The 23,232-nt window shown below is 45.0% G+C and overlaps 17 non-coding genes across 17 annotated transcripts; 10 read left to right on the top strand and 7 right to left on the bottom strand.

Moving 5' to 3' along the window:
* Positions 1-1,476: 1,476 nt before the first annotated feature.
* TRNAM-CAU (transfer RNA methionine (anticodon CAU)) lies at positions 1,477-1,549 on the top strand. The gene has a single exon. It is a non-coding gene; the product is annotated as a tRNA-Met (tRNA).
* A 1,503-nt stretch (positions 1,550-3,052) lies between these two features.
* Positions 3,053-3,124, bottom strand: TRNAE-UUC (transfer RNA glutamic acid (anticodon UUC)). Its single transcript has one exon. It is a non-coding gene; the product is annotated as a tRNA-Glu (tRNA).
* A 119-nt stretch (positions 3,125-3,243) lies between these two features.
* On the top strand, positions 3,244-3,316 carry TRNAM-CAU (transfer RNA methionine (anticodon CAU)). Its single transcript has one exon. It is a non-coding gene; the product is annotated as a tRNA-Met (tRNA).
* A 1,686-nt stretch (positions 3,317-5,002) lies between these two features.
* Positions 5,003-5,075, top strand: TRNAM-CAU (transfer RNA methionine (anticodon CAU)). Its single transcript has one exon. It is a non-coding gene; the product is annotated as a tRNA-Met (tRNA).
* A 1,503-nt stretch (positions 5,076-6,578) lies between these two features.
* TRNAE-UUC (transfer RNA glutamic acid (anticodon UUC)) lies at positions 6,579-6,650 on the bottom strand. Its single transcript has one exon. It is a non-coding gene; the product is annotated as a tRNA-Glu (tRNA).
* Positions 6,651-6,769: 119 nt separating this feature from the next.
* On the top strand, positions 6,770-6,842 carry TRNAM-CAU (transfer RNA methionine (anticodon CAU)). Its single transcript has one exon. It is a non-coding gene; the product is annotated as a tRNA-Met (tRNA).
* Positions 6,843-8,346: 1,504 nt separating this feature from the next.
* Positions 8,347-8,418, bottom strand: TRNAE-UUC (transfer RNA glutamic acid (anticodon UUC)). Its single transcript has one exon. It is a non-coding gene; the product is annotated as a tRNA-Glu (tRNA).
* A 119-nt stretch (positions 8,419-8,537) lies between these two features.
* Positions 8,538-8,610, top strand: TRNAM-CAU (transfer RNA methionine (anticodon CAU)). The gene has a single exon. It is a non-coding gene; the product is annotated as a tRNA-Met (tRNA).
* Positions 8,611-10,112: 1,502 nt separating this feature from the next.
* On the bottom strand, positions 10,113-10,184 carry TRNAE-UUC (transfer RNA glutamic acid (anticodon UUC)). Its single transcript has one exon. It is a non-coding gene; the product is annotated as a tRNA-Glu (tRNA).
* A 119-nt stretch (positions 10,185-10,303) lies between these two features.
* Positions 10,304-10,376, top strand: TRNAM-CAU (transfer RNA methionine (anticodon CAU)). Its single transcript has one exon. It is a non-coding gene; the product is annotated as a tRNA-Met (tRNA).
* A 6,426-nt stretch (positions 10,377-16,802) lies between these two features.
* TRNAM-CAU (transfer RNA methionine (anticodon CAU)) lies at positions 16,803-16,875 on the top strand. Its single transcript has one exon. It is a non-coding gene; the product is annotated as a tRNA-Met (tRNA).
* A 1,503-nt stretch (positions 16,876-18,378) lies between these two features.
* TRNAE-UUC (transfer RNA glutamic acid (anticodon UUC)) lies at positions 18,379-18,450 on the bottom strand. Its single transcript has one exon. It is a non-coding gene; the product is annotated as a tRNA-Glu (tRNA).
* Positions 18,451-18,569: 119 nt separating this feature from the next.
* On the top strand, positions 18,570-18,642 carry TRNAM-CAU (transfer RNA methionine (anticodon CAU)). Its single transcript has one exon. It is a non-coding gene; the product is annotated as a tRNA-Met (tRNA).
* A 1,503-nt stretch (positions 18,643-20,145) lies between these two features.
* On the bottom strand, positions 20,146-20,217 carry TRNAE-UUC (transfer RNA glutamic acid (anticodon UUC)). Its single transcript has one exon. It is a non-coding gene; the product is annotated as a tRNA-Glu (tRNA).
* A 119-nt stretch (positions 20,218-20,336) lies between these two features.
* TRNAM-CAU (transfer RNA methionine (anticodon CAU)) lies at positions 20,337-20,409 on the top strand. Its single transcript has one exon. It is a non-coding gene; the product is annotated as a tRNA-Met (tRNA).
* A 1,504-nt stretch (positions 20,410-21,913) lies between these two features.
* Positions 21,914-21,985, bottom strand: TRNAE-UUC (transfer RNA glutamic acid (anticodon UUC)). Its single transcript has one exon. It is a non-coding gene; the product is annotated as a tRNA-Glu (tRNA).
* Positions 21,986-22,104: 119 nt separating this feature from the next.
* On the top strand, positions 22,105-22,177 carry TRNAM-CAU (transfer RNA methionine (anticodon CAU)). The gene has a single exon. It is a non-coding gene; the product is annotated as a tRNA-Met (tRNA).
* The last annotated feature ends 1,055 nt before the right edge of the window (positions 22,178-23,232 follow it).

The raw sequence follows: 23,232 nt of genomic DNA, 5'->3' as shown, positions 1-23,232 counted from the left end.
AAACACATGCATTTTCCACACATCCACCATGTCACGGGCTTCACTCCCTTTCATCACACAGAAAGAAAACAGAACAGAGGATCCAAAAGGGCTTTTACAAAGGTGGGAAAAATGGGAAAAGTCCCCACCTTGTTGTCCTCCCTGATTTCAAAACGCTTTCTTTGCCTTTGAATAGCACGGGTACATTAACTTCCCCCTTTCGCCGCTTTTCCTCACTGCATGATTACTGGTGGGAAATGATTTGTGCATGGATTTGGCTTCCTTGGAAAGAAGCCCAAAAGAAATAGCATTCCCTCCTATCTTTACCCGCAAACGTTGGACTCCCAGCCTTGACGTGGATTAGGCCCTTTTTAGCAACTGTGGGAAACTGGAGAAGGACCGCTTCTGAAATGGGCATTGAGTGTTTTTGCTTCACTTTGCTATGTTTCAAAGGCTTTTTAATAGTGTCTCTCAGCATCTTATAGAAGGAGTGGCGAAAAGCGGAAGAAAAGCAGCAACCTCTTTGAAATGAAAGGCCAGATTTCCAAAAGCAATTTCATATCAAGCCCAATAAGGCTTGTTGAAAGCAAGCACATGTGCCCCATTGCTCAGCCCTTGGACAAGACAGGGAATGAAATTGAAGAGACAGAGAGGAATGTAAAGAGTTTTTGGTTTTTTTTTTTTCAAAAAAAGAGTGAAAGATCTTTCTGGTCCTTCTCAGTTTCACCCTTTTCTCTTGGCACATGAAAAGCCGAGGCTCTTTGGCTTTGCCTTTAGTTCATGGTTTGCTCTCAGCGTATGATAACCACTGTGGATGTTGTTTCTTTGTAAGAATGTGCAATGATTTGTTTCTGTTTTATCTGCGGCACCAAAACTGGGTCCACCAGTCCTGCCATAGTGTAGGCCTTTGTTTTGTTTTGTTTTCCTTCCATGAAGGCAAGGTGGGGACGGAATATTCTTAATGTCGCCTGGGGTTTTCTTCGTTGATTTCATTGGGTTTTTATGACCGGTCAGTGATGACTGTGAGTGTTTGCAAGTTTTTAGTCTTCGCATGTCTTTCGACTCTTTGATAAATTGTCCTCAAAATGAGCGTAGAGAGAGGGAGGCAAAGCAGCAAGACCCGCTGGACTATGCGGGCAGATTTGTAAAGCAGTTGGAAGTAAAGCACTAGGGGTTGTTGAAGCAGAGCATGTATGTTGCGTTGCTTGGTACTTTGCCAACAAGGGAATGATTTGAGGTTGCAAGGGGAAAAGAGTTTGGCAGGTTTAAGCAGCAGGAGCAAGCGTGTCACTAAAATGGCTTGCATTTCCCATACAGGGAGACGAACACGGGCCGCCTGGGTGAAAACCAGGAATCCTAACCGCTAGACCATATGGGAAAACTGCCAAGGTTGCTGTGGGAGAAATAGAGTAAACCAAAGCGAGAAGAAAACTAGCACCGCCATGGTCTTCCAAGCGTGGTGGGCAGGAGGGACAAGTGCCCATCATCCAGCACGCAGCCTCGTTAGCGCAGTAGGTAGCGCGTCAGTCTCATAATCTGAAGGTCGTGAGTTCGATCCTCACACGGGGCACGCTTTTCTAGGCTTTTTCTGCCACTTGGAGTCCTTAATGGCTGAAAGCAGCTACTCTGCATCTTTCAAGCTTTGCAAGAAGCCATATCCAGGGAAAAGTCATCAGCAGCTCAAGCTTTCAAAGCTCCTTTGCCCTCCACCATTTTCCTCAGGAGCCGAAATCGCCAACTCTGCATCTCACAGAGCTTGCAACATACACTGTCTACTCACCCTGGAAAAAAACACATGCATTTTCCACACATCCACCATGTCACGGGCTTCACTCCCTTTCATCACACAGAAAGAAAACAGAACAGAGGATCCAAAAGGGCTTTTACAAAGGTGGGAAAAATGGGAAAAGTCCCCACCTTGTTGTCCTCCCTGATTTCAAAACGCCTTCTTTGCCTTTGAACAGCACGGGTACTTTAACTTCCCCCTTTCGCCGCTTTTCCTCACTGCATGATTACCGGTGGGAAATGATTTGTGCATGGATTTGGCTTCCTTGGAAAGAAGCCCAAAAGAAATAGCATTCCGTCCTATCTTTACCCGCAAACGTTGGACTCCCAGCCTTGACGTGGATTAGGCCCTTTTTAGCAACTGTGGGAAACTGGAGAAGGACCGCTTCTGAAATGGGCATTGAGTGTTTTTGTTCACTTTGCTATGTTTCAAAGGCTTTTTAATAGTGTCTCTCAGCATCTTATAGAAGGAGTGGCGAAAAGCGGAAGAAAAGCAGCAACCTCTTTGAAATGAAAGGCCAGATTTCCAAAAGCAATTTCATATCAAGCCCAATAAGGCTTGTTGAAAGCAAGCACATGTGCCCCATTGCTCAGCACTTGGACAAGACAGGGAATGAAATTGAAGAGACAGAGAGGAATGTAAAGAGTTTTTGGTTTTTTTTTTTTCAAAAAAAGAGTGAAAGATCTTTCTGGTCCTTCTCAGTTTCACCCTTTTCTCTTGGCACATGAAAAGCCGAGGCTCTTTGGCTTTGCCTTTAGTTCATGGTTTGCTCTCAGCGTATGATAACCACTGTGGATGTTGTTTCTTTGTAAGAATGTGCAATGATTTGTTTCTGTTTTATCTGCGGCACCAAAACTGGGTCCACCAGTCCTGCCATAGTGTAGGCCTTTGTTTTGTTTTGTTTTCCTTCCATGAAGGCAAGGTGGGGACGGAATATTCTTAATGTTGCCTGGGGTTTTCTTCGTTGATTTCATTGGGTTTTTATGACCGGTCAGTGATGACTGTGAGTGTTTGCAAGTTTTTAGTCTTCGCATGTCTTTCGACTCTTTGATAAATTGTCCTCAAAATGAGCGTAGAGAGAGGGAGGCAAAGCAGCAAGACCCGCTGGACTATGCGGGCAGATTTGTAAAGCAGTTGGAAGTAAAGCACTAGGGGTTGTTGAAGCAGAGCATGTATGTTGCGTTGCTTGGTACTTTGCCAACAAGGGAATGATTTGAGGTTGCAAGGGGAAAAGAGTTTGGCAGGTTTAAGCAGCAGGAGCAAGCGTGTCACTAAAATGTCTTGCATTTCCCATACCGGGAGTCGAACCCAGGCCGCCTGGGTGAAAACCAGGAATCCTAACCGCTAGACCATATGGGAAAACTGCCAAGGCTGCTGTGGGAGAAATAGAGAAAACCAAAGCGAGAAGAAAACTAGCACCGCCATGGTCTTCCAAGCGTGGTGGGCAGGGGGGACAAGTGCCCATCTTCCAGCACGCAGCCTCGTTAGCGCAGTAGGTAGCGCGTCAGTCTCATAATCTGAAGGTCGTGAGTTCGATCCTCACACGGGGCACTCTTCTCTAGGCTTTTTTTGCCACTTTGAGTCCTTAATGGCTGAAAGCCGCTACTCTGCATCTTTCAAGCTTTACAAGAAGCCATAACCAGGGAAAAGTCATCAGCAGCTCAAGCTTTCAAAGCTCCTTTGCCCTCCACTATTTTCCTCAGGAGCCGAAATCGCCAACTCTGCATCTAACAGAGCTTGCAACATACACTGTCTACTCACCCTGGAAAAAAACACATGCATTTTCCACACATCCACCATGTCACGGGCTTCACTCCCTTTCATCACACAGAAAGAAAACAGAACAGGGGATCCAAAAGGGCTTTTACAAAGGTGGGAAAAATGGGAAAAGTCCCCACCTTGTTGTCCTCCCTGATTTCAAAACGCCTTCTTTGCCTTTGAACAGCACGGGTACTTTAACTTCCCCCTTTCGCCGCTTTTCCTCACTGCATGATTACCGGTGGGAAATGATTTGTGCATGGATTTGGCTTCCTTGGAAAGAAGCCCAAAAGAAATAGCATTCCCTCCTATCTTTACCCGCAAACGTTGGACTCCCAGCCTTGACGTGGATTAGGCCCTTTTTAGCAACTGTGGGAAACTGGAGAAGGACCGCTTCTGAAATGGGCATTGAGTGTTTTTGCTTCACTTTGCTATGTTTCAAAGGCTTTTTAATAGTGTCTCTCAGCATCTTATAGAAGGAGTGGCGAAAAGCGGAAGAAAAGCAGCAACCTCTTTGAAATGAAAGGCCAGATTTCCAAAAGCAATTTCATATCAAGCCCAATAAGGCTTGTTGAAAGCAAGCACATGTGCCCCATTGCTCAGCACTTGGACAAGACAGGGAATGAAATTGAGGAGACAGAGAGGAATGTAAAGAGTTTTTGGTTTTTTTTTTTCAAAAAAAGAGTGAAAGATCTTTCTGGTCCTTCTCAGTTTCACCCTTTTCTCTTGGCACATAAAAAGCCGAGGCTCTTTGGCTTTGCCTTTAGTTCATGGTTTGCTCTCAGCGTATGAAAACCACTGTGGATGTTGTTTCTTTGTAAGAATGTGCAATGATTTGTTTCTGTTTTATCTGCGGCACCAAAACTGGGTCCACCAGTCCTGCCATAGTGTAGGCCTTTGTTTTGTTTTGTTTTCCTTCCAGGAAGGCAAGGTGGGGACGGAATATTCTTAATGTCGCCTGGGGTTTTCTTCGTTGATTTCATTGGGTTTTTATGACCGGTCAGTGATGACTGTGAGTGTTTGCAAGTTTTTAGTCTTCGCATGTCTTTCGACTCTTTGATAAATTGTCCTCAAAATGAGCGTAGAGAGAGGGAGGCAAAGCAGCAAGACCCGCTGGACTATGCGGGCAGATTTGTAAAGCAGTTGGAAGTAAAGCACTAGGGGTTGTTGAAGCAGAGCATGTATGTTGCGTTGCTTGGTACTTTGCCAACAAGGGAATGATTTGAGGTTGCAAGGGGAAAAAGAGTTTGGCAGGTTTAAGCAGCAGGAGCAAGCGTGTCACTAAAATGTCTTGCATTTCCCATACCGGGAGTCGAACCCTGGCGAAAACCAGGAATCCTAACCGCTAGACCATATGGGAAAACTGCCAAGCCTGCTGTGGGAGAAATAGAGAAAACCAAAGCGAGAAGAAAACTAGCACCGCCATGGTCTTCCAAGCGTGGTGGGCAGGGGGGACAAGTGCCCATCTTCCAGCACGCAGCCTCGTTAGCGCAGTACGGAGCGCGTCAGTCTCATAATCTGAAGGTCGTGAGTTCGATCCTCACACGAGGCACTCTTCTCTAGGCTTTTTCTGCCACTTGGAGTCCTTAATGGCTGAAAGCCGCTACTCTGCATCTTTCAAGCTTTGCAAGAAGCCATATCCAGGGAAAAGTCATCAGCAGCTCAAGCTTTCAAAGCTCCTTTGCCCTCCACCATTTTCCTCAGGAGCCGAAATCGCCAACTCTGCATCTAACAGAGCTTGCAACATACACTGTCTACTCACCCTGGAAAAAAACACATGCATTTTCCACACATCCACCATGTCACGGGCTTCACTCCCTTTCATCACACAGAAAGAAAACAGAACAGAGGATCCAAAAGGGCTTTTACAAAGGTGGGAAAAATGGGAAAAGTCCCCACCTTGTTGTCCTCCCTGATTTCAAAACGCTTTCTTTGCCTTTGAATAGCACGGGTACATTAACTTCCCCCTTTCGCCGCTTTTCCTCACTGCATGATTACCGGTGGGAAATGATTTGTGCATGGATTTGGCTTCCTTGGAAAGAAGCCCAAAAGAAATAGCATTCCCTCCTATCTTTACCCGCAAACGTTGGACTCCCAGCCTTGACGTGGATTAGGCCCTTTTTAGCAACTGTGGGAAACTGGAGAAGGACCGCTTCTGAAATGGGCATTGAGTGTTTTTGCTTCACTTTGCTATGTTTCAAAGGCTTTTTAATAGTGTCTCTCAGCATCTTATAGAAGGAGTGGCGAAAAGCGGAAGAAAAGCAGCAACCTCTTTGAAATGAAAGGCCAGATTTCCAAAAGCAATTTCATATCAAGCCCAATAAGGCTTGTTGAAAGCAAGCACATGTGCCCCATTGCTCAGCACTTGGACAAGACAGGGAATGAAATTGAGGAGACAGAGAGGAATGTAAAGAGTTTTTGGTTTTTTTTTTTCAAAAAAAGAGTGAAAGATCTTTCTGGTCCTTCTCAGTTTCACCCTTTTCTCTTGGCACATGAAAAGCCGAGGCTCTTTGGCTTTGCCTTTAGTTCATGGTTTGCTCTCAGCGTATGAAAACCACTGTGGATGTTGTTTCTTTGTAAGAATGTGCAATGATTTGTTTCTGTTTTATCTGCGGCACCAAAACTGGGTCCACCAGTCCTGCCATAGTGTAGGCCTTTGTTTTGTTTTGTTTTCCTTCCATGAAGGCAAGGTGGGGACGGAATATTCTTAATGTCGCCTGGGGTTTTCTTCGTTGATTTCATTGGGTTTTTATGACCGGTCAGTGATGACTGTGAGTGTTTGCAAGTTTTTAGTCTTCGCATGTCTTTCGACTCTTTGATAAATTGTCCTCAAAATGAGCGTAGAGAGAGGGAGGCAAAGCAGCAAGACCCGCTGGACTATGCGGGCAGATTTGTAAAGCAGTTGGAAGTAAAGCACTAGGGGTTGTTGAAGCAGAGCATGTATGTTGCGTTGCTTGGTACTTTGCCAACAAGGGAATGATTTGAGGTTGCAAGGGGAAAAGAGTTTGGCAGGTTTAAGCAGCAGGAGCAAGCGTGTCACTAAAATATTTTGCATTTCCCATACCGGGAGTCGAATCCGGGGCGCCTGGGTGAAAACCAGGAATCCTAACCGCTAGACCATATGGGAAAACTGCCAAGGCTGCTGTGGGAGAAATAGAGAAAACCAAAGCGAGAAGAAAACTAGCACCGCCATGGTCTTCCAAGCGTGGTGGGCAGGGGGGACAAGTGCCCATCTTCCAGCACGCAGCCTCGTTAGCGCAGTAGGTAGCGCGTCAGTCTCATAATCTGAAGGTCGTGAGTTCGATCCTCACACAGGGCACTCTTCTCTAGGCTTTTTCTGCCACTTGGAGTCCTTAATGGCTGAAAGCCGCTACTCTGCATCTTTCAAGCTTTGTAAGAAGCCATATCCAGGGAAAAGTCATCAGCAGCTCAAGCTTTCAAAGCTCCTTTGCCCTCCACCATTTTCCTCAGGAGCCGAAATCGCCAACTCTGCATCTAACAGAGCTTGCAACATACACTGTCTACTCACCCTGGAAAAAAACACATGCATTTTCCACACATCCACCATGTCACGGGCTTCACTCCCTTTCATCACACAGAAAGAAAACAGAACAGAGGATCCAAAAGGGCTTTTACAAAGGTGGGAAAAATGGGAAAAGTCCCCACCTTGTTGTCCTCCCTGATTTCAAAACGCCTTCTTTGCCTTTGAACAGCACGGGTACTTTAACTTCCCCCTTTCGCCGCTTTTCCTCACTGCATGATTACCGGTGGGAAATGATTTGTGCATGGATTTGGCTTCCTTGGAAAGAAGCCCAAAAGAAATAGCATTCCCTCCTATCTTTAAGCGCAAACGTTGGACTCCCAGCCTTGACGTGGATTAGGCCCTTTTTTAGCAACTGTGGGAAACTGGAGAAGGACCGCTTCTGAAATGGGCATTGAGTGTTTTTGCTTCACTTTGCTATGTTTCAAAGGCTTTTTAATAGTGTCTCTCAGCATCTTATAGAAGGAGTGGCGAAAAGCGGAAGAAAAGCAGCAACCTCTTTGAAATGAAAGGCCAGATTTCCAAAAGCAATTTCATATCAAGCCCAATAAGGCTTGTTGAAAGCAAGCACATGTGCCCCATTGCTCAGCACTTGGACAAGACAGGGAATGAAATTGAAGAGACAGAGAGGAATGTAAAGAGTTTTTGGGGTTTTTTTTTCAAAAAAAGAGTGAAAGATCTTTCTGGTCTTTCTCAGTTTCACCCTTTTCTCTTGGCACATGAAAAGCCGAGGCTCTTTGGCTTTGCCTTTAGTTCATGGTTTGCTCTCAGCGTATGAAAACCACTGTGGATGTTGTTTCTTTGTAAGAATGTGCAATGATTTGTTTCTGTTTTATCTGCGGCACCAAAACTGGGTCCACCAGTCCTGCCATAGTGTAGGCCTTTGTTTTGTTTTGTTTTCCTTCCATGAAGGCAAGGTGGGGACGGAATATTCTTAATGTCGCCTGGGGTTTTCTTCGTTGATTTCATTGGGTTTTTATGACCGGTCAGTGATGACTGTGAGTGTTTGCAAGTTTTTAGTGTTCGCATGTCTTTCGACTCTTTGATAAATTGTCCTCAAAATGAGCGTAGAGAGAGGGAGGCAAAGCAGCAAGACCCGCTGGACTATGCGGGCAGATTTGTAAAGCAGTTGGAAGTAAAGCACTAGGGGTTGTTGAAGCAGAGCATGTATGTTGCGTTGCTTGGTACTTTGCCAACAAGGGAATGATTTGAGGTTGCAAGGGGAAAAGAGTTTGGCAGGTTTAAGCAGCAGGAGCAAGCGTGTCACTAAAATATTTTGCATTTCCCATACCGGGAGTCGAATCCGGGGCGCCTGGGTGAAAACCAGGAATCCTAACCGCTAGACCATATGGGAAAACTGCCAAGGCTGCTGTGGGAGAAATAGAGAAAACCAAAGCGAGAAGAAAACTAGCACCGCCATGGTCTTCCAAGCGTGGTGGGCAGGGGGGACAAGTGCCCATCTTCCAGCACGCAGCCTCGTTAGCGCAGTAGGTAGCGCGTCAGTCTCATAATCTGAAGGTCGTGAGTTCGATCCTCACACGGGGCACTCTTCTCTAGGCTTTTTCTGCCACTTGGAGTCCTTAATGGCTGAAAGCCGCTACTCTGCATCTTTCAAGCTTTGCAAGAAGCCATATCCAGGGAAAAGTCATCAGCAGCTCAAGCTTTCAAAGCTCCTTTGCCCTCCACCATTTTCCTCAGGAGCCGAAATCGCCAACTCTGCATCTAACAGAGCTTGCAACATACACTGTCTACTCACCCTGGAAAAAAACACATGCATTTTCCACACATCCACCATGTCACGGGCTTCACTCCCTTTCATCACACAGAAAGAAAACAGAACAGAGGATCCAAAAGGGCTTTTACAAAGGTGGGAAAAATGGGAAAAGTCCCCACCTTGTTGTCCTCCCTGATTTCAAAACGCCTTCTTTGCCTTTGAACAGCACGGGTACTTTAACTTCCCCCTTTCGCCGCTTTTCCTCACTGCATGATTACCGGTGGGAAATGATTTGTGCATGGATTTGGCTTCCTTGGAAAGAAGCCCAAAAGAAATAGCATTCCCTCCTATCTTTAAGCGCAAACGTTGGACTCCCAGCCTTGACGTGGATTAGGCCCTTTTTAGCAACTGTGGGAAACTGGAGAAGGACCGCTTCTGAAATGGGCATTGAGTGTTTTTGCTTCACTTTGCTATGTTTCAAAGGCTTTTTAATAGTGTCTCTCAGCATCTTATAGAAGGAGTGGCGAAAAGCGGAAGAAAAGCAGCAACCTCTTTGAAATGAAAGGCCAGATTTCCAAAAGCAATTTCATATCAAGCCCAATAAGGCTTGTTGAAAGCAAGCACATGTGCCCCATTGCTCAGCACTTGGACAAGACAGGGAATGAAATTGAAGAGACAGAGAGGAATGTAAAGAGTTTTTGGTTTTTTTTTTTCAAAAAAAGAGTGAAAGATCTTTCTGGTCCTTCTCAGTTTCACCCTTTTCTCTTGGCACATGAAAAGCCGAGGCTCTTTGGCTTTGCCTTTAGTTCATGGTTTGCTCTCAGTGTATGAAAACCACTGTGGATGTTGTTTCTTTGTAAGAATGTGCAATGATTTGTTTCTGTTTTATCTGCGGCACCAAAACTGGGTCCACCAGTCCTGCCATAGTGTAGGCCTTTGTTTTGTTTGTTTTCCTTCCATGAAGGCAAGGTGGGGACGGAATATTCTTAATGTCGCCTGGGGTTTTCTTCGTTGATTTCATTGGGTTTTTATGACCGGTCAGTGATGACTGTGAGTGTTTGCAAGTTTTTAGTCTTCGCATGTCTTTCGACTCTTTGATAAATTGTCCTCAAAATGAGCGTAGAGAGAGGGAGGCAAAGCAGCAAGACCCGCTGGACTATGCGGGCAGATTTGTAAAGCAGTTGGAAGTAAAGCACTAGGGGTTGTTGAAGCAGAGCATGTATGTTGCGTTGCTTGGTACTTTGCCAACAAGGGAATGATTTGAGGTTGCAAGGGGAAAAGAGTTTGGCAGGTTTAAGCAGCAGGAGCAAGCGTGTCACTAAAATATTTTGCATTTCCCATACCGGGAGTCGAATCCGGGGCGCCTGGGTGAAAACCAGGAATCCTAACCGCTAGACCATATGGGAAAACTGCCAAGGCTGCTGTGGGAGAAATAGAGAAAACCAAAGCGAGAAGAAAACTAGCACCGCCATGGTCTTCCAAGCGTGGTGGGCAGGGGGGACAAGTGCCCATCTTCCAGCACGCAGCCTCGTTATCGCAGTAGGTAGCGCGTCAGTCTCATAATCTGAAACTCGTGAGTTCGATCCTCACACGGGGCACTCTTCTCTAGGCTTTTTCTGCCACTTGGAGTCCTTAATGGCTGAAAGCCGCTACTCTGCATCTTTCAAGCTTTGCAACAAGCCATATCCAGGGAAAAGTCATCAGCAGCTCAAGCTTTCAAAGCTCCTTTGCCCTCCACCATTTTCCTCAGGAGCCGAAATCGCCAACTCTGCATCTAACAGAGCTTGCAACATACACTGTCTACTCACCCTGGAAAAAAACACATGCATTTTCCACACATCCACCATGTCACGGGCTTCACTCCCTTTCATCACACAGAAAGAAAACAGAACAGAGGATCCAAAAGGGCTTTTACAAAGGTGGGAAAAATGGGAAAAGTCCCCACCTTGTTGTTCTCCCTGATTTCAAAACGCCTTCTTTGCCTTTGAACAGCACGGGTACTTTAACTTCCCCCTTTCGCCGCTTTTCCTCACTGCATGATTACCGGTGGGAAATGATTTGTGCATGGATTTGGCTTCCTTGGAAAGAAGCCCAAAAGAAATAGCATTCCCTCCTATCTTTAAGCGCAAACGTTGGACTCCCAGCCTTGACGTGGATTAGGCCCTTTTTAGCAACTGTGGGAAACTGGAGAAGGACCGCTTCTGAAATGGGCATTGAGTGTTTTTGCTTCACTTTGCTATGTTTCAAAGGCTTTTTAATAGTGTCTCTCAGCATCTTATAGAAGGAGTGGCGAAAAGCGGAAGAAAAGCAGCAACCTCTTTGAAATGAAAGGCCAGATTTCCAAAAGCAATTTCATATCAAGCCCAATAAGGCTTGTTGAAAGCAAGCACATGTGCCCCATTGCTCAGCACTTGGACAAGACAGGGAATGAAATTGAAGAGACAGAGAGGAATGTAAAGAGTTTTTGGTTTTTTTTTTTCAAAAAAAGAGTGAAAGATCTTTCTGGTCCTTCTCAGTTTCACCCTTTTCTCTTGGCACATGAAAAGCCGAGGCTCTTTGGCTTTGCCTTTAGTTCATGGTTTGCTCTCAGCGTATGAAAACCACTGTGGATGTTGTTTCTTTGTAAGAATGTGCAATGATTTGTTTCTGTTTTATCTGCGGCACCAAAACTGGGTCCACCAGTCCTGCCATAGTGTAGGCCTTTGTTTTGTTTTGTTTTCCTTCCATGAAGGCAAGGTGGGGACGGAATATTCTTAATGTCGCCTGGGGTTTTCTTCGTTGATTTCATTGGGTTTTTATGACCGGTCAGTGATGACTGTGAGTGTTTGCAAGTTTTTAGTCTTCGCATGTCTTTCGACTCTTTGATAAATTGTCCTCAAAATGAGCGTAGAGAGAGGGAGGCAAAGCAGCAAGACCCGCTGGACTATGCGGGCAGATTTGTAAAGCAGTTGGAAGTAAAGCACTAGGGGTTGTTGAAGCAGAGCATGTATGTTGCGTTGCTTGGTACTTTGCCAACAAGGGAATGATTTGAGGTTGCAAGGGGAAAAGAGTTTGGCAGGTTTAAGCAGCAGGAGCAAGCGTGTCACTAAAATATCTTGCATTTCCCATAACGGGAGTCGAATCCGGGGCGCCTGGGTGAAAACCAGGAATCCTTTTTTTTTTTTTTTTTTTTTCCAAGAAATTTTATTGAGATATGAAAGGCATAACAAGTCATAAACAAATACGGAACGCAGTCCGCGCGAGTCTTTAAGCATGTTCTCCCGTAACGCAGACGGGTTCAGGACATAGAAGTAAATCGTAGCTCAACCTGAAATACAGTCCTAAGGGGAAGGCACCGTATATACCCATAGCAATGATGTTAGCAGTAAGTAATTTATAGAAATACGGGGTACAATAGTCCTAGTGTAGGGAGATCTAAAGAAACAGGACAGTGAGGTATATAGCAATAGTCGTGTCAACTCAAGGCATATATGTCTTAGGATTCCGTACTTGAACATTATAGATTAGATTGGAGGAGTATTGTTACACCTGTGTGTCTGTAAGTACTCTGTACCTTATGAAAAATATAGTTAGTTAGAATATGGTAAAGAGGTGAAAAAGAGAGAAAGAAGAGATGGGAATGAAATGAGCAAGGGAATGGAGGAAGAGTATGAGAAAAAATATCATAGTGGGGCGAGGAGGGACGTAGGGGACGAATACAGATGAAGAGAGAGAGAGAGAGAGGTAGAGAGAGGTAGAGAGAGAGAAAGAAAAAAAAAAAAAAAAAAAAAAAAAAGGGGGGGGGGGAAGAGGGGGGGGGGGAGGTGAATGGGGGAAGGATGAGGTATATAACTAAATAGGCATAACCAAACCAGTCATATCAGTTAGCAGCTTCCAGGCTGAGACAGATTCAATCATTACTTAGAAATACAATTTCGTTAAAGTCCCGTAATGGAACTATTCCTGAAGTGAACGTTCTAGGGGTTTCCGTGTCACCAAACCTCCTCTCGCTCATTCCTTCATTAGACAATGATAAGTATCGGTAGTTTGGAAATGATTCCAACACGCCCAAGTCTTCCTGAATCTCTCGGGGTGTTCTTTTGCCACTGAAATCAGCTCCTCCATCTCTGCGATCCTGATGATCCTAAGAATCCACTCTCGCACGGTGGGAACGTATTCCGATCGCCAATGGACCGGAATACACTGTCTTGCCGCATTTATCATGTGTAAAGCAAGCGACCTACGATAAGTCCGCACAGAAAGTGAGGAATGATGAAGTAGACATTGTGCTGGGGTAAAGTCTAGGGTGTATGTAGTTACTTGAGTGATTATGTCCAAAACTTTTCTCCAGAAGGGTTGCAGCCGCGGGCAGTCCCACCAGATATGTAGAAGAGTACCTGTTGCCCGGGAACATCTCCAGCATAGATCTGAGGCGTTAGGATCAAATTTACTAACCCAAGACGGAACTCTGTACCATCTGGAAAATAATTTATAATTGCCTTCTTGTGTAGAGACACAAATGGAGCCTTTATGCATATGGTCGTAAATGTGGTCCCAGTCCTCTGGTGAGATTTGAAGTTGTAGGTCACGTTGCCAGGCTGAACAGGTCTTCCGCGAATGAGATGTGTTAGTACTTTCAAGATAGGAATAGAGCTTAGATATAACATGCCGCTGGGGGATGTCCGTAAAGCAGAGCTTCTCAAATGCAGTAAGCGGTCTTGAATAGTCTTTTAGATGTGGGGAGTTACGTAAGAAATGGTGTATTTGTCTATACATCCATGGTGTTAGTGTAATGGATGGCCACGTCTTTGCAATGTCTTCTGTAGATAAGAGGCTAGAATCTTTGAAGAATTGACCCACTGTAAGACTCTCATCACGGCCATACCCAGCGAGAAAGGTCGGAGAAATCCCTGGAATAAAGTCCGGATTCAATTTGATCGGAGTAAGAGGGCTCGGAAAGGAAGATAGTTCTTTTTTCTGGAACAACTGAGCACTACAGCATAGAGTGGGACCTATAAGTGGGTGTTCTCGAAACTCGGAAGGGACGTGAGAGGTTTTCAGCCACGGGGAGGTGGAGAGTGGTATCTTTGAGAAATCAGCCTCTACACCAACCCACACCTTACGAGTGTGGTTTGTTGTCCAGTCCACTATTCTGGCTAGGTGACAGGACCTGTAATAACGGTGAATATCCGGAAGTCCTATACCTCCACTCCTCTTGGGCAAGGTGAGTTGGGCAAAGCTAATTCTTGGGCGTTTATTATACCAAAGAAAGGAGGTACAGAGCGTTCTATAGGATTTGAAGAATGAGTTTGGTAATTGGATTGGTATTGTCTGCAAAAGATATAATATTCTGGGGAGCACGTTCATCTTTAGTATAGCTGCCCTACCAAACCAAGAAAACCAGGGTTTATTCCATGTCTGTAGGTCTTTGGAGATGTCACGTAAGAGGGGTAGAAAATTTTTTGTATATAATTCCGAAAGATGTGTTGGTAATTGGATTCCTAAATAAGTGATAGCTTCACGTTGCCAAGTAAAAGGAAAATTTGATGTCGCTTGTTTCAACACATCCGGAGTTAATGATACATTAAGTGCTTGAGATTTAGAAAAATTGATTTTAAAGTTAGCCAAGTACTGAAATAGTTTGAAATCTTGTAGCAAGTTTGGCAACGTGATATGCGGGTCTGTTAGGAAAAGAAGTATGTCATCAGCAAAGGCTGCCACTTTATGTAGTTTGTCATTGATCAAAATCCCCTTGATGTTAGCATTATCCTTAATGCAATTCAATAAAGGTTCCAATGTAAGGATAAATAAGAGGGGTGACAAGGGGCATCCCTGTCTAGTCCCGTTGCCAATTGAGAAGGAGTCCGAAAGGTGACCATTAACGCGCACTCGCGCTGTGGGGGCTATATATAGAGACATAATAAAAGTCAAAAAGCGCAAAGGTAGTCCTAGTCCAATCAAAACTGCCTCCAGGTAATCCCATGCTAGTCTGTCAAACGCCTTTTCGGCATCTAAAGAGAGAAAAAATCCAGGTTGTCGCTTTTGAAGTAGCCAGTGATGTATATTAATGGCCCTAATTGTGTTATCTCTGGCCTCTCTGCCCGGAACAAAGCCCACCTGGTCCTGAGATATGATGGAGTCTATAACAGGTAGTAAGCGGTTAGCCAGAATTTTAGCAAAGATCTTTAGATCAACATTTAATAGCGAAATCGGACGATAATTCACTGTAGAAGTTTGGTCTTTATTCTCTTTGGGTATAACCGTAATGTGAGCCTCCGAAAGATGACTCATAGATTGTCCTGGCGTGTCTAATGTGTTGAAGGCCTGTAGAAATGGAAGCGCTAAAATGTCAAGAAAAGATTTGTAGTAAGAGTTGATAAAGCCATCGGGTCCTGGGCTTTTACCAGGTTTCAACTGTGTAATAGCCTGTTGTAGTTCCTGTAGCGTCAAAGCTCCCTCCAATTCTTTCGCTTGTGTCCTTGAAACTGGTTTGGGGAGATATTGCGTGAGGAAGGCCTTTATAATAGTCTTACGTGGCCTAATGTCACCTGTTGGTTTGGGCTGTAAAGGTAGGTTGTATAGGTTAGAGTAAAACTCTTCAAATTCCGCCGCGATTTCCGACGACGTTTTCAGTAGGCGTCCATGCTTGGAATGGAGCTGATAAATGTGTCGAGCTGCCTTTTTAGATTGTAGCGCCCGAGCAAGAAATTTGCCACTCTTATTGCCATGTTCATAGAAAAGCTTCTGTTGTAGAGTAAAATTACGTTTAGTTTTCTTCTCTACGACATCGCGGAGTTGTTGTCGTGCTCGATCTAGTTCAGTAGCCGATCTTAAGGCTATAGATCGTTTATGTGCGCACTCAAGTGAGCGAACTTTTTGCAATAAAGAAGAAAATGATGCTTGAGCCCGACGTTTTCGCGCAGCTGAGATTGACATTATAAGTCCACGTATTACACATTTGTGTGCTTCCCACCGTACGAGAGGGGTCGTTTCCAAGGATGTATTTTCTCGAAAGTAGTTTGTCAAAGAATCACGGATCTGGAGGGTAACTGAGGAATCCGTAAGGAGAAATGGATCCAGTCTCCATATTTTGGATATGCCTGGTGTATCCAGGAATAGCAACGTTATCATAATCGGGTGGTGATCTGAGAGGATCTTTGGTTCGATCGAGGCAGACTGCAAGGTATTTAAATCGTTTTGCGAGAGAAAGAAGTAGTCGATTCTAGAGTGGCGTTTGTGAGGAGCAGAATAAAAGGTATAATCTCTGTCCGAAGGGTGAAGGGTACGCCATGTATCATGAAGGAGAAGGTCTTTCAATTCAAGTTTGATTTGTTTGAGTGCTTGGAACGGTATGGAGGAAAACCCCGAGGACGTATCTTCCAGTGGGTTCAGAGCCACATTAAAATCGCCTCCCAGAATCAGGATACCCGATTGAAATGTAGCAAGTAACTTGGTGATTTTACGAAAAAAGCTTACTTGTGCAGTATTAGGACTATAAACATTGACTAGGGAAAGCGGTTTATTAAAGAGGGTGCCTTTGAGAAAAAGGAACCTGCCCTCGGGATCTTCAAGAGACTCAGCAAGTTCAAACGGGAGCGTTTTAGAAAGCAAAATGGATACCCCCTTAGCTTTTACTTCCGCATTAACTGAGTGAAATGCCGTGGGGTAGTTAACATTAGAGAATTTAGGGACTTGGTCTGCTCGAAAATGAGTTTCTTGGACAAAGATCACATCTGCACGTAGGCTCTTCATATAAGTGAGTAGTTGCGAGCGTTTTTCAGGCACATTTAGGCCCCTTGCGTTGAGAGAGGCCACGGAAAGTGTGCGAAATGACTGTTTAGATGCGTGTTTATTAGCCATTATGAAATCTACATGAACTGGTTGCTGGAGGGCTACCAGGAATCCTAACCGCTAGACCATATGGGAAAACTGCCAAGGCTGCTGTGGGAGAAATAGAGAAAACCAAAGCGAGAAGAAAACTAGCACCGCCATGGTCTTCCAAGCGTGGTGGGCAGGGGGGACAAGTGCCCATCTTCCAGCACGCAGCCTCGTTAGCGCAGTAGGTAGCGCGTCAGTCTCATAATCTGAAGGTCGTGAGTTCGATCCTCACACGGGGCACTCTTCTCTAGGCTTTTTCTGCCACTTGGAGTCCTTAATGGCTGAAAGCCGCTACTCTGCATCTTTCAAGCTTTGCAAGAAGCCATATCCAGGGAAAAGTCATCAGCAGCTCAAGCTTTCAAAGCTCCTTTGCCCTCCACCATTTTCCTCAGGAGCCGAAATCGCCAACTCTGCATCTAACAGAGCTTGCAACATACACTGTCTACTCACCCTGGAAAAAAACACATGCATTTTCCACACATCCACCATGTCACGGGCTTCACTCCCTTTCATCACACAGAAAGAAAACAGAACAGAGGATCCAAAAGGGCTTTTACAAAGGTGGGAAAAATGGGAAAAGTCCCCACCTTGTTGTCCTCCCTGATTTCAAAACGCTTTCTTTGCCTTTGAATAGCACGGGTACTTTAACTTCCCCCTTTCGTCGCTTTTCCTCACTGCATGATTACCGGTGGGAAATGATTTGTGCATGGATTTGGCTTCCTTGGAAAGAAGCCCAAAAGAAAAAGCATTCCCTCCTATCTTTACCCTCAAATGTTGGACTCCCAGCCTTGACGTGGATTAGGCCCTTTTTAGCAACTGTGGGAAACTGGAGAAGGACCGCTTCTGAAATGGGCATTGAGTGTTTTTGCTTCACTTTGCTATGTTTCAAAGGCTTTTTAATAGTGTCTCTCAGCATCTTATAGAAGGAGTGGCGAACAGCGGAAGAAAAGCAGCAACCTCTTTGAAATGAAAGGCCAGATTTCCAAAAGCAATTTCATATCAAGCCCAATAAGGCTTGTTGAAAGCAAGCACATGTGCCCCATTGCTCAGCACTTGGACAAGACAGGGAATGAAATTGAAGAGACAGAGAGGAATGTAAAGAGTTTTTGGGTTTTTTTTTTCAAAAAAAGAGTGAAAGATCTTTCTGGTCCTTCTCAGTTTCACCCTTTTCTCTTGGCACATGAAAAGCCGAGGCTCTTTGGCTTTGCCTTTAGTTCATGGTTTGCTCTCAGTGTATGATAACCACTGTGGATGTTGTTTCTTTGTAAGAATGTGCAATGATTTGTTTCTGTTTTATCTGCAGCACCAAAACTGGGTCCACCAGTCCTGCCATAGTGTAGGCCTTTGTTTTGTTTTGTTTTCCTTCCATGAAGGCAAGGTGGGGATGGAATATTCTTAATGTCGCCTGGGGTTTTCTTCGTTGATTTCATTGGGTTTTTATGACCGGTCAGTGATGACTGTGAGTGTTTGCAAGTTTTTAGTCTTCGCATGTCTTTCGACTCTTTGATAAATTGTCCTCAAAATGAGCGTAGAGAGAGGGAGGTAAAGCAGCAAGACCCGCTGGACTATGCGGGCAGATTTGTAAAGCAGTTGGAAGTAAAGCACTAGGGGTTGTTGAAGCAGAGCATGTATGTTGCGTTGCTTGGTACTTTGCCAACAAGGGAATGATTTGAGGTTGCAAGGGGAAAAGAGTTTGGCAGGTTTAAGCAGCAGGAGCAAGCGTGTCACTAAAATATCTTGCATTTCCCATACCGGGAGTCGAACCCGGGCCGCCTGGGTGAAAACCAGGAATCCTAACCGCTAGACCATATGGGAAAACTGCCAAGGCTGCTGTGGGAGAAATAGAGAAAACCAAAGCGAGAAGAAAACTAGCACCGCCATGGTCTTCCAAGCGTGGTGGGCAGGGGGGACAAGTGCCCATCTTCCAGCACGCAGCCTCGTTAGCGCAGTAGGTATCGCGTCAGTCTCATAATCTGAAGGTCGTGAGTTCGATCCTCACACGGGGCACTCTTCTCTAGGCTTTTTCTGCCACTTGGAGTCCTTAATGGCTGAAAGCCGCTACTCTGCATCTTTCAAGCTTTGCAAGAAGCCATATCCAGGGAAAAGTCATCAGAAGCTCAAGCTTTCAAAGCTCCTTTGCCCTCCACCATTTTCCTCAGGAGCCGAAATCGCCAACTCTGCATCTAACAGAGCTTGCAACATACACTGTCTACTCACCCTGGAAAAAAACACATGCATTTTCCACACATCCACCATGTCATGGGCTTCACTCCCTTTCATCACACAGAAAGAAAACAGAACAGAGGATCCAAAAGGGCTTTTACAAAGGTGGGAAAAATGGGAAAAGTCCCCACCTTGTTGTCCTCCCTGATTTCAAAACGCTTTCTTTGCCTTTGAATAGCACGGGTACTTTAACTTCCCCCTTTCGCCGCTTTTCCTCACTGCATGATTACCGGTGGGAAATGATTTGTGCATGGATTTGGCTTCCTTGGAAAGAAGCCCAAAAGAAATAGCATTCCCTCCTATCTTTACCCGCAAACGTTGGACTCCCAGCCTTGACGTGGATTAGGCCCTTTTTAGCAACTGTGGGAAACTGGAGAAGGACCGCTTCTGAAATGGGCATTGAGTGTTTTTGCTTCACTTTGCTATGTTTCAAAGGCTTTTTAATAGTGTCTCTCAGCATCTTATAGAAGGAGTGGCGAAAAGCGGAAGAAAAGCAGCAACCTCTTTGAAATGAAAGGCCAGATTTCCAAAAGCAATTTCATATCAAGCCCAATAAGGATTGTTGAAAGCAAGCACATGTGCCCCATTGCTCAGCACTTGGACAAGACAGGGAATGAAATTGAAGAGACAGAGAGGAATGTAAAGAGTTTTTGGTTTTTTTTTTTCAAAAAAAGAGTGAAAGATCTTTCTGGTCCTTCTCAGTTTCACCCTTTTCTCTTGGCACATGAAAAGCCGAGGCTCTTTGGCTTTGCCTTTAGTTCATGGTTTGCTCTCAGCGTATGAAAACCACTGTGGATGTTGTTTCTTTGTAAGAATGTGCAATGATTTGTTTCTGTTTTATCTGCGGCACCAAAACTGGGTCCACCAGTCCTGCCATAGTGTAGGCCTTTGTTTTGTTTTGTTTTCCTTCCATGAAGGCAAGGTGGGGACGGAATATTCTTAATGTCGCCTGGGGTTTTCTTCGTTGATTTCATTGGGTTTTTATGACCGGTCAGTGATGACTGTGAGTGTTTGCAAGTTTTTAGTCTTCGCATGTCTTTCGACTCTTTGATAAATTGTCCTCAAAATGAGCGTAGAGAGAGGGAGGCAAAGCAGCAAGACCCGCTGGACTATGCGGGCAGATTTGTAAAGCAGTTGGAAGTAAAGCACTAGGGGTTGTTGAAGCAGAGCATGTATGTTGCGTTGCTTGGTACTTTGCCAACAAGGGAATGATTTGAGGTTGCAAGGGGAAAAGAGTTTGGCAGGTTTAAGCAGCAGGAGCAAGCGTGTCACTAAAATATTTTGCATTTCCCATACCGGGAGTCGAATCCGGGGCGCCTGGGTGAAAACCAGGAATCCTAACCGCTAGACCATATGGGAAAACTGCCAAGGCTGCTGTGGGAGAAATAGAGAAAACCAAAGCGAGAAGAAAACTAGCACCGCCATGGTCTTCCAAGCGTGGTGGGCAGGGGGGACAAGTGCCCATCTTCCAGCACGCAGCCTCGTTAGCGCAGTAGGTAGCGCGTCAGTCTCATAATCTGAAGGTCGTGAGTTCGATCCTCACACGGGGCACTCTTCTCTAGGCTTTTTCTGCCACTTGGAGTCCTTAATGGCTGAAAGCCGCTACTCTGCATCTTTCAAGCTTTGCAAGAAGCCATATCCAGGGAAAAGTCATCAGCAGCTCAAGCTTTCAAAGCTCCTTTGCCCTCCACCATTTTCCTCAGGAGCCGAAATCGCCAACTCTGCATCTAACAGAGCTTGCAACATACACTGTCTACTCACCCTGGAAAAAAACACATGCATTTTCCACACATCCACCATGTCACGGGCTTCACTCCCTTTCATCACACAGAAAGAAAACAGAACAGAGGATCCAAAAGGGCTTTTACAAAGGTGGGAAAAATGGGAAAAGTCCCCACCTTGTTGTCCTCCCTGATTTCAAAACGCCTTCTTTGCCTTTGAACAGCACGGGTACTTTAACTTCCCCCTTTCGCCGCTTTTCCTCACTGCATGATTACCGGTGGGAAATGATTTGTGCATGGATTTGGCTTCCTTGGAAAGAAGCCCAAAAGAAATAGCATTCCCTCCTATCTTTAAGCGCAAACGTTGGACTCCCAGCCTTGACGTGGATTAGGCCCTTTTTAGCAACTGTGGGAAACTGGAGAAGGACCGCTTCTGAAATGGGCATTGAGTGTTTTTGCTTCACTTTGCTATGTTTCAAAGGCTTTTTAATAGTGTCTCTCAGCATCTTATAGAAGGAGTGGCGAAAAGCGGAAGAAAAGCAGCAACCTCTTTGAAATGAAAGGCCAGATTTCCAAAAGCAATTTCATATCAAGCCCAATAAGGCTTGTTGAAAGCAAGCACATGTGCCCCATTGCTCAGCACTTGGACAAGACAGGGAATGAAATTGAAGAGACAGAGAGGAATGTAAAGAGTTTTTGGTTTTTTTTTTTTCAAAAAAAGAGTGAAAGATCTTTCTGGTCCTTCTCAGTTTCACCCTTTTCTCTTGGCACATGAAAAGCCGAGGGGCTTTGGCTTTGCCTTTAGTTCATGGTTTGCTCTCAGCGTATGATAACCACTGTGGATGTTGTTTCTTTGTAAGAATGTGCAATGATTTGTTTCTGTTTTATCTGCAGCACCAAAACTGGGTCCACCAGTCCTGCCATAGTGTAGGCCTTTGTTTTGTTTTGTTTTCTTTCCATGAAGGCAAGGTGGGGACGGAATATTCTTAATGTCGCCTGGGGTTTTCTTCGTTGATTTCATTGGGTTTTTATGACCGGTCAGTGATGACTGTGAGTGTTTGCAAGTTTTTAGTCTTCGCATGTCTTTCGACTCTTTGATAAATTGTCCTCAAAATGAGCGTAGAGAGAGGGAGGCAAAGCAGCAAGACCCGCTGGACTATGCGGGCAGATTTGTAAAGCAGTTGGAAGTAAAGCACTAGGGGTTGTTGAAGCAGAGCATGTATGTTGCGTTGCTTGGTACTTTGCCAACAAGGGAATGATTTGAGGTTGCAAGGGGAAAAGAGTTTGGCAGGTTTAAGCAGCAGGAGCAAGCGTGTCACTAAAATGTCTTGCATTTCCCATACCGGGAGTCGAACCCGGGCCGCCTGGGTGAAAACCAGGAATCCTAACCGCTAGACCATATGGGAAAACTGCCAAGGCTGTTGTGGGAGAAATAGAGAAAACCAAAGCGAGAAGAAAACTAGCACCGCCATGGTCTTCCAAGCGTGGTGGGCAGGTGGGACAAGTGCTCATCTTCCAGCACGCAGCCTCGTTAGCGCAGTAGGTAGCGCGTCAGTCTCATAATCTGAAGGTCGTGAGTTCGATCCTCACACGGGGCACTCTTCTCTAGGCTTTTTCTGCCACTTGGAGTCCTTAATGGCTGAAAGCCGCAACTCTGCATCTTTCAAGCTTTGCAAGAAGCCATATCCAGGGAAAAGTCATCAGCAGCTCAAGCTTTCAAAGCTCCTTTGCCCTCCACCATTTTCCTCAGGAGCCGAAATCACCAACTCTGCATCTAACAGAGCTTGCAACATACACTGTCTACTCACCCTGGAAAAAAACACATGCATTTTCCACACATCCACCATGTCACGGGCTTCACTCCCTTTCATCACACAGAAAGAAAACAGAACAGGGGATCCAAAAGGGCTTTTACAAAGGTGGGAAAAATGGGAAAAGTCCCCACCTTGTTGTCCTCCCTGATTTCAAAACGTCTTCTTTTCATTTGAACAGCACGGGTACTTTAACTTCCCCCTTTCGTCGCTTTTCCTCACTGCATGATTACCGGTGGGAAATGATTTGTGCATGGATTTGGCTTCCTTGGAAAGAAGCCCAAAAGAAATAGCATTCCCTCCTATCTTTACCCGCAAACGTTGGACTCCCAGCCTTGACGTGGATTAGGCCCTTTTTAGCAACTGTGGGAAACTGGAGAAGGACCGCTTCTGAAATGGGCATTGAGTGTTTTTGCTTCACTTTGCTATGTTTCAAAGGCTTTTTAATAGTGTCTCTCAGCATCTTATAGAAGGAGTGGCGAAAAGCGGAAGAAAAGCAGCAACCTCTTTGAAATGAAAGGCCAGATTTCCAAAAGCAATTTCATATCAAGCCCAATAAGGCTTGTTGAAAGCAAGCACATGTGCCCCATTGCTCAGCACTTGGACAAGACAGGGAATGAAATTGAAGAGACAGAGAGGAATGTAAAGAGTTTTTGGTTTTTTTTTTTCAAAAAAAGAGTGAAAGATCTTTCTGGTCCTTCTCAGTTTCACCCTTTTCTCTTGGCACATGAAAAGCCGAGGCTCTTTGGCTTTGCCTTTAGTTCATGGTTTGCTCTCAGCGTATGATAACCACTGTGGATGTTGTTTCTTTGTAAGAATGTGCAATGATTTGTTTCTGTTTT

The sequence above is a fragment of the Staurois parvus genome, unplaced genomic scaffold (assembly GCF_062004578.1).
Source record: "Staurois parvus isolate SC_StPar_1 unplaced genomic scaffold, SC_StPar_1.0 ptg000662l, whole genome shotgun sequence".
Lineage (NCBI taxonomy): Eukaryota > Metazoa > Chordata > Amphibia > Anura > Ranidae > Staurois > Staurois parvus.
Note: the sequence above shows the minus strand (reverse complement) of the source record. Positions and strands in the feature narration are given on the sequence as shown.